This window comes from Hyaena hyaena, unplaced genomic scaffold (genome assembly GCF_003009895.1).
Source record: "Hyaena hyaena isolate Hyena2069 unplaced genomic scaffold, ASM300989v1 scaffold_583, whole genome shotgun sequence".
Classification (NCBI taxonomy): Eukaryota; Metazoa; Chordata; class Mammalia; order Carnivora; family Hyaenidae; genus Hyaena; species Hyaena hyaena.
In genome coordinates, this window is record NW_024081216.1 from 952,353 (window position 1) to 962,310 (window position 9,958).

Sequence of the window (9,958 nt, forward strand, 5' to 3'; positions counted from 1 at the left end):
GGTATTTCCTTTTGATAAAATAGGTGGGCTTCTTTCATTGTTGTTTTTATTGTAGTTTGGTAGTTTTGTTGTATTTTTAAAAGGAAAATGTGTACAAATTCTTTTTAGAGCACAGTTTATTAAATAAGTCTTAAATTTACTGATTATTAGATTCAATTGACTCCTTTTTGCACAATTACTTTATTAAAGAATCCTTCAACTTGTTAAATCCTAATTCATTTCTTTACTTTAGCTTTCCCTTTTAAAACATTTTACTAGACCAAGTGAACTGTTCTGGAAGCTGTGAAGATAACTTGACTTTCGGTAATGCCTTTACTGTAACCACTGTACCATTGTTACTCTCCTTTAGAAACTCAAAAATCAAATATACACTTTTTTAATGGTTTGAAGTGTCATGTGGGATGCTTACTTTTATTTTTAATGCTCACATAATAATTTTTCCTTACCAAAACTTTCACCCCCAGTGTATTAGAACAGCATCTTACTTTAGCTGCTGTCATATAAAACTAATAAGCAAAAGAACTAAAATCCTTGTGAAATGGTCAATTTATATATGACTTTACTTTGTTTTATTTTTGCACCATTATAACTTAAAAATCATTCAAATGAATTGTTTTTTTAATTTGTATTTTAAAAAAATCTCCCTAGTTATACCCCCTGAAAACAGGGGTTTATAATGGAAGTGCTGACACAACCCTAACTAAAGCAGCGCAAATGTTGCCGCTATAATACACAAAATCAAGTTCTATTATTCTAAACTATCCTCGCTCATGGGATTTTTCTTTACTGTGCTCCCAGCCAAACTGCTGAAGCATGAAAAATTTAAATGCAATCAAATGCGCCCAATTCTACTTTACTAGAACAAGTGTCTACAGTGGTACAATCTTAAAAGGAGATGCAACAGATTTGTTTGGTGTTTTTTTTTAACTGTTTATTTATAATACAGTGCATTGGAGATAAAATAAAAGAGGAAATTACACTCACATGGTACTAGTGTATTGACTACACAGAGTACATTATAATCAGAGAGAAAAACTACATTGTCAACTTATCACATTGGTTAAACAAGATGGTTTTCTGGGGCATAGCTATTATCAAGTAAAGCCTCCAAAGAGAATTACATATCTTTGGGACACATGAAACTAAATTCCCATCATGTGTTCCCCGAGTTTGAAATGTCTCTGCCCAGAAGATCAAGTGAATTCCCAGGATGCCAGGCCATTTGGGAAGAACTTCAGGGCTTAGGACTTTTGGGAATGAGATTGTTGGAAATAAGTCTCCAGCAATTGATAATGCTTTCTAGAAAGTTAGTAGGAGTATCTCTAGAAAGATGATAATTATTTTGCTGCAAAAACCCAGTACAAAATCTGAATGTTAAGACCATTACAAACTTATTCAGACAGTAAATTTACTGTACTTTCTTTGACAAGAAATTAAGATCAGCTGGTCCAAGACTTTATAAAATGATAAGGATATGTATATGTATACATTAATCCATCTGCTGTTGTTGTTTTAAAGAAACAGTTATTTGTATATGTTTAAAGATTAGGATTATTTTAAAACAACTTTCTCATAAGCCATCGCCACTTGAAATTACTTCTTTTAACTATTGCTTGGGAAGAATCCATTTCAAAACTATCCTTTGGGATTTAGATAAGTTTAAAAAAGAACCACAAAAATTTATTGGAACAATATTTTTAACCTGATTTTTAAATTTTTTATTTCTAAGATAATTATTAAATGGCATTCACCTTTTAAGTGTATCACATTGATTCAAAAGAAGCTCTGTTTTTAACATAAAGCAACATTTAATAGTTGGTTTACTTAAAGAAAAAATTAAAAATTAAAGCCAATATTCACATTTATTTTTGCAGCTCAGCCCCAGGCTACCAAGGTAGACTTATTTCAGTCAAATAATTTACTGTTAATTTAATGCTGCAATTGATCTGATACTGAGAAATAAACATCTAATTTTCCAAAAATATAACACAGTGCCTCTCATTTTAAGGAGCATGAGTAACAGATATGTTCAGCTGCCAAAATGCACAATACTCAGGAACCCCTACAAAGGATGCCAGTCCACCGAGCCTAGGGCAAAGAATGATTTTAAAACTTTTTTCCTGTACCTCTAATTCTCATGTTTAAGGATTGAGGAGTGGGGAAGGATCCCAATTCCAGACATTAAAATGAAGACATCCCTTTCAAAGCTTTTCCTGCTTCATTTGAGTAAATCCTGAGGGTGGTTGTTGATTCTTTGTATTGTTTTATCTAGCACCTCCTCCACTCCCGAACTCCACCCCCAAACTTTCCTAGGCTTCTGCCAGGTATTTTGTCTCTCTTTCATCTGGGGCTTTTGGAAATGAGTTAATAAGTAACTGGGGAAAATTCAGAGAAAAAGAAAGTAACTGCCTCCAGAGTGATCTTGGAGCTACCTTTTAATGTTTGTAGTGGCTCCTTCAGAACATACATATTAACATATACAGATAATATCTGTTAGAAGAAAACTCACTGATTTGTGTTATCTGTCAGATCAACAGGGATGAGGCAAATGAAATATGCTAGAGGCCCTTGAACTATGTCTAAGAAGGGACCTCAATTAATGGATTCTGACTTATCTAAGCCTTCTAATTTTTCATACCAAAGCATCAAAATTGTTTCCAAAGGCCTTCTGAGGTTCTTACAAAACAGGGAATACCTGGAACAGATTCTTCTCAAGTCATCAAAGTTTGTGTTTCTACAGTTTATATTTAGCTGACAATATTGCTGTCACTTTATATAGCTTAAGACTGTTCTTTGGACTAGAGCTCATATGTCTTGGAATGCTTTGACTCATGAATTGTTTCTCCTGATAATGTTACATCACGTAACCACCTCTGTCTAATTGGTTAGTATCTGCTGTAAAAGGCAGGCAACAAGCCTAAAGACTAGACTGCTTGCCTGACTGCCTATGGAAAACCTGTAATCATTACATGTGTCTCTGAGTATCCAGTTTCTTCATGAGATAAAAACAACTTGACTTCATATAACCTCTATCTATACTTTTGTTTACAGTAATGTTGAATTTTTCTCACAGTTTATCTACCAGAAACTTGTTGGGATCTTTGCTTTGGAAATCCATGGCCAGAATTTATAAATAAAATCAGTTGCTTAACAATAAGAACAAAACCAAACAATGGCTACTATAAATACACACTAACTTAGAGGATTTTAATCAAGCACAATGACTTTATAGCTCAACTGAAAGACCTCTATGTGGCTTGAATGAAAGCTGTCTAAAATAATAGCAGAATGAGTTTATTTATATATGCTTACTTTGAATCTCCTCTTCACATGAAATGAGAACCATAATTTTTGAAATGAATACCAAACATGTCTTTGTCAGCTAGAAACCAATCCTCTAGTCTGGAAGCCCAATTACAAGTGGATAATATCTTATCCACTTATTAACAAAAATCATAAACCAGAACAATAACTTCTCAGAGAGAAAGGGTAGGAGGCTGTCCCTGTATACTTTTCTATTCTTACCTCTATTTTCACTTTTTAGTATTGCCAGAAAAAAAGAGAAAAATGAAAATTGATGCTGTATAGATCATTTAAAAAAAATGAGGGCTCACATGTGATGACAGTGAACAAAATTACATAAAGAAGTTCATCTTTGAGGTTCTCTTTCAGCTAAATAAAGCAGCAATCCAGCAACTCACCTCTTTATGTAAATGAAATAAAGCATAAATTTCAGGTTCCTATCAAATAAGAGGAGGTGGACAAAGAATGAGGAGGGGAGGAGAAGGGAGGGGTGGAGGGGGGTGAGGGAAGGGAAGGGAAAGGGATAGAGGAGGGGAGAAGGGGAAAGTGGAAGAGAGAAACAACCTTGGCTTTGCAGTTCATTTTCAGTTTGTCTACTTAATGAAAACCTCATTGTACAACCCTGAAAACCATTTCCAGCAGGCAAAGTATTTCTGATTCAGCGGAGGTTACACAAGCATCAAAGCAGTTAAATATAGGTGCCAAGCTGCATTGCCAGGAGCTCTTAGTACTGTGAGTTAGTGTTACCTGACAGCTTAGTGAATATAAAATTACTTGTTTCTCCAATTGAAGACAATCAAATTGTCACCTTCCATTGTAATAATGCACAACTAGTGATCAGCAAAGTGCAAACATAATTACCATGAAGAAAACAAAAAATCAAATCTAAATCTCTCTACAGAGTAAACACATCTATCTGGCTTCCCCCAAAAAGGAGTGCATTTTAATACTGATGGCTATGATGCAATCTTTGTCATTTAACAATAAGATTTATTAGCCTCACATTAAATTAAAATAAAAAACAACACGAAACACCAGTTCACAAAAAGCGAATACAAATACCAATAAGAGCACTACAGCTTTCCAGACAGAGTACAAGTCCTACAAATTATATTGCTGCCATTTGGGCCGATAATGTTAAGTGTATGTCAGCAGCACGTCCATTACAAAAACCATGCTTTAAGAGATTTCTTTCCAGCCTAGAAACCTTTCTGAAGGCTGAAAAAGACAGGTAGGAAAGCTTTTGTCTTAATTTCTCCTTTAAAAAAAGTTATGCTTCATTTTTGTCCTCTGAAGTGGCCTGTATTTTCAAGGTTGAAAATTCACCTAACAGAACTGATTTAGTATCTCTATCCAAGTTTAGAAAAACAACCAAGCCCACAGGTCCACAATTATTATTGAAACACTTGGCATCTGGAATTCTTGTCCAAATTTTGTGGCCAGATTGGCCCATTATGAAAGTAATTTCAGTATAACTCGCAACTGGGTTAGTATTAAAGCACTGAAAATTTGACATGTGTCTGCCATACCCTGAAGATTCCTAAGATATAAATATAGATGTTGTTCCAAACAAACTGCTTTTTTAAAAGTTCTTTTTGGGGACACCTGGGTGGCTCAGTCGTTTAAGTGTCCGACTTCAGCTCAGGTCATGATCTCATGGTTCCTTAGTTTGAGCCCTGCGTCAGGCTCTGTGCTGACAGCTCAGAGACTGGAGCTTGTTTTGGGTTCCATGTATCCCTCTCCCTCTGCCCCCTCTTCTCCCACGTGCTGTCTCTCTCTATCTCAAAAATAAATAAACATTTAAAAAATTTTAAAGGCTCTTTTTGTAATGTGATTTTATATCTAACTCAAAATGTAAAACATTCAGATTTATATCATTCATTCCAATATGGAAAAAAACTATGCCATTCTGAAAACACTCCACATATAGGGGCTTGCTTTCATCAATAATGTCCTCCTTTTTATCAGAGATATATAACACACCTACCAGCTATTGCCTGATATTCCATTTTTACATGATACTTGTGTTCTAAATATCATTTTTAATCCTCCAACACATGCACAAAACTGGGTCAGTTGAGGGAGAGGGAGAAGCACTGCAGCAGAGTGCAAGTGGCATGAATCAGGAACCATCACAACTTTAGACTCCCTGAGCTTGAATCTTAGCATATGAATTTAGACATTTCATCCTCTATAGATTGGAAATGGCCAGTCAATCTTACACTGCATTCTTATTCCACCATTACCTCCTGGAAGAGTGGAGAAAAGGGTGAGCTAAAGGTGCTGGATTGACTCTGCAGCTAAATCAGAAGCAGAATGAGGATGGGAGAAAAAAAGGAAAGTGAAAGTCCAATCTCTAGTTGTAAGTTTTATTGTGATTTGAGATAAATTTCACATCATTAAAAGAAGTCTCGGTTTGAGAAATAAGACTGGTTTGGAAAAGATCTTTTTCCTTGACCTTGCCAACTTTCAAGTAATATAATAAAGCTTCTCCCACCCCACCCCGGTCCAAGAAATCCTACTTATAAGCTTAACAAAATAAAAACCTCCCAGCATAGGGGATGCGATCAGTGTTTTTTGAACTTCAGTGATGAGTAACTTAATACATTCCTAAAACATCCATCTGCAGAATATTCATTGCAATACAGTAATAATAAAAAAAATGATCAACATGGTGAGGAAGAGAAATGAGGAAGAAAAAAAAACCTGTTGTCATAGAATGTCTTCTAGTCCCAAGGTGGTAAATGCATGCAAAAATATTATCATAAGCTAAAATAGAAAATATTAAAAGATTTTGTTTGTTTTTTTAAAGGAACCTTGTTCTATATATTCCATGAGACTAGGTATCATATCTGTCCTGTTCATTACTGGATTGTCAATGCCCCGCATTGTGTACACACATTGTAGACAATCAGCATTGTCCACATATTGTCTAAAAATGGAAAGAAAGAGAAAAGGAAAATCAGAGAGGGAGAGATGAACAAACAGCTTAGTTTTCAAACTTAAGGTGAATATATAATCACAAAAAAAATACCACTCACATGCTAATGCTGCCAACTTAAACATTATTCTTTCTCTATGCTCTTTTTGTCAAACACCCCATTTCTTAAAATTTAAATCATATAATTTTTATATTTATATACTCAACACTGAGCTCTCTCTCATCATCCTGAAATACAACAGTCCTCAAATGACTGCTAGACATTTATACCAAGATGTACTCTGCTATGTCATATTCAACAAACTTAAAATTAGTTTCATCATTATTTTTCTCAACACTGTCCCTCATTCACTCACACCCAGAAAAGAATCATTCTCAGAATCATCCAATTCAAAACATGACACTGCATCTGTCTCCTCTTTTATTCTTGTTCCTCAGTGCCAGCCTGTCATAAAGCTCCACCAAGTATTCCTTAATACAATTTCTTCTGCTCACACCTTCTTACCATGTTCATAATCACCTGAGTATAGGGCTTATTATACCTCATACCTAGACTCTTGCTGCAGACTCTAAACTGGTTTCCCTAATTTCATCCCCCCCACCTCCTCCAAACCAATCTTAGTGCCACTCCCTTTATCAAGCCACTCTTTTGATCAAGAAACATCAGTGGCTTTCCCCTGAAGACAGAAAAAAAAAACTCTTGACTCTGGCATTCAAGGCCCTCCATCCAGATCCAACCAATTTTTCTAAATTTATCTTCTAGTATTCTACACTTTAACTTTCTATTCTAACTATACTGATATACTCAGACTTCACTTATTGCTGCCTCCTTACCTTTGTTCTTTCTGCCTGCCTCCCCCTACTTTCTTCACCTCTATTATCACTAGGAAACCAAAGGAGACTATTCCAAGTAACTATGATCCACTCTTCTTCTAATCACTTCTAATAAGTTCTCTGAGAATTCATTTTTTATGTCACTCATTCAACACTTAATGCATACTAACTTACATAAGGTTTTTAAAGAGTGTAATATCATTGTATTTCTTAAGAGTAAACCCAACCAGATTACAAACTTTTCAAGGGCAAGGACAAAATCCTAGCTTCTCTGTATTCCCACAAGTACCTGGTATAATATTTAGCATAAAGAAAACACTCAATAAATATTATTTGCCCAGTTACTTAAATATTATTAAATGAATTGGCAGAAATAAATTTAGAGTACTTTACTTAACCAGAGGATTTAAAGTAAAGGCTCTAGATTTCTGTACCTAACTTGGTTTCCCAGGGCTGTCTCCTCTTCCCCCACCGGGGGCCAGTAAAATTCATTTCATACCTTAAAAGTTCTACATATTCTATGGCAAAAAAGTCCCCCCCCCTCAAATTATCAGTCTATATTGGTAGAAACATTAGGAAGATGGATAGATGGATGGATGAATGATAGATGGATGGATGTTAGATAGATTGCTGAAAAGATACATAAAGAATATTTACTATATGCTTAGAAAGTATTAGTCACTGTCCTGAGAGCATTGCTACATGTATCACTTCATTTAGATCACAGAACAGTTCTAGCATTTAGATAATGTCACACCTGGGTGGCTTAGTCAGTTAAGCATCCAACTCCTGGTTTAGGTTCGGGTCATGATCTCATGGTTCCTGAGTTCAAGCTCCACATTGGGCTCTGTGCTAATAGTGCAGGGCCTGCTTGTGATATTCTCTCTCTCTCTCTCTCTCTCTCTCTCTCTCTCCCCCTCACTCACACGGTTTCTGTCTCTCTCAAAATAAATAAACTTTTTTAAAAAATTAAATTTGCCTAAAGTCACACCTAAAGTGATCTAACTCCAGAGCAGATGCTATTAGAATTAAAGGTAACTGACAGTAAATAAATCTAAATTAAATAATTATTTTCAATTATCTGAATTTTTTTACTAACTTATATACTTCTCATAGAGTTTTATCCTTAACATTCCAGAATATTCCAGTTACTCATTTAATCCAAGCTTAGTCAAAGGGCTTGATATCTTTTTCTTTCCCTTCTACTCCTAGGGTTGAAGGTGTCTAGTTACTTGTTAATAACTATTTTAAAAAAAAGGAAAGAAAAGAAAAAGAGAGAGAAAAAAGGAGAGTAGCCAACCCTCTAACTAAGCCATTTGACTTTCATTCTAAACAGTTTGACAACAAAATTGGTTATGGAAATAGTTAAAGGTATTGGCACACAAAGGTGAGAGGTTCACTGTAGTTTTTATCTGATAAATTTCCTAACAAATGTTTGTTGTTAACTATCCATCTTTTGTCTAGCCTGCTTTTTCTGGTTAGTCTAAATGGTCAACATTTAACTATATTCTTAAATTGACAATTGTAAGATAAAATAAGGATGTCACTGCCCATTGTCATTTCAAGGTCCAGAGAGATGTGAGATCCAATTTCAACCTTTCAGCTCTTACCAGAAAGGCCACACCAGAAGCATCAGATACAACTGCAGCTGTCTCATCACAAAAGGTGTTGAGGACAGCCTTGAGGGAAAAAAATGAAATGAGGTACTTGAGCAATATATATTTAACACACAGCCCATCTAGAGTTCATTTCAGGGAATACCAAGTAATTTAGATACCCTCTTAAAATCTGACAACCATATAACATTACATATACCCTGACTTCTGGGGGAAAGAAATAGAAAAAACTCATACACGAGGACTTGCATTTTTATAAATTGTAATTGAATGTGAAAGCTGAGGAAGGGTTTAAACCACTAATCCAAATGTCCACATTTGTTACATACACCAAACAGTCTAGTTTCTTAAATAACTAAATGGTAGTTATCTTGTATTCCTCTCTCCTTATCTTCATCATCCCCCCCTTTCCTTATAGCTATTTGCTACAAATTTCTCACTTGCATTTGCTGGTAACATATTATCATAAATAGCTACAGGAGAACATGAGAATCCAATGGTTCCCATGAATCATTGCACAAAATTGTTTCAACTATCATTATAAAAGACAAGTATGACTACCCACTGTCTTGCATACTAAAGGATTCTTTACCAAGTACCTAATGTACACCTATCAAGCCACAGAATTTCTAGTTCTCCCAAGCTTTGTTATGGGAAAGAATATTGCATTGTTTATCCAGTTCTGTTTTTTTCTTCTCATATAAGCACTACCTCACAGTTTCCCAAAATTGAAAAACTTTTACAATTATCATGCCTAATCTACTGAATTTTTAATATCTTCAAAAGTAAATCTTTGATTTACATCCATGGTGCCTAGAACTTTTCTGGTAAACTGCTACCAGTCTTAACAGAATCTACTGCCAAAAGGAAAAGAGAGGTATCGTGGAAGGTTTATAATAAAGATTTAAATCTCAGACCTCTCTGACTAGATCTGTGAACTTGAGAAGTTACCTAACTTTCTGAACCTCTATGTCTCCATCTATCAAATTAGAGATTGCACGTCTTCCTTGAAGAGTTGTCATGAAGATTAAATTAGTAATTTGCGTGCAAGTACTTAGTATTTGGTAGGTATTAGATCAATGTAACTTCCTTTAAATAAACTAGCCAGAAAAATAGTTTGATTCAAACAAAGAACAAAAATCCTGAAGGAAAGAGATTCTAAATTTTTATAAATAACAATAAATAAAAGTTCCATGGAATAGTGTTCCAGTGGCTAAGTACACTACTGACATGGACCCTATCAACAGGATAAAATACACAGGCT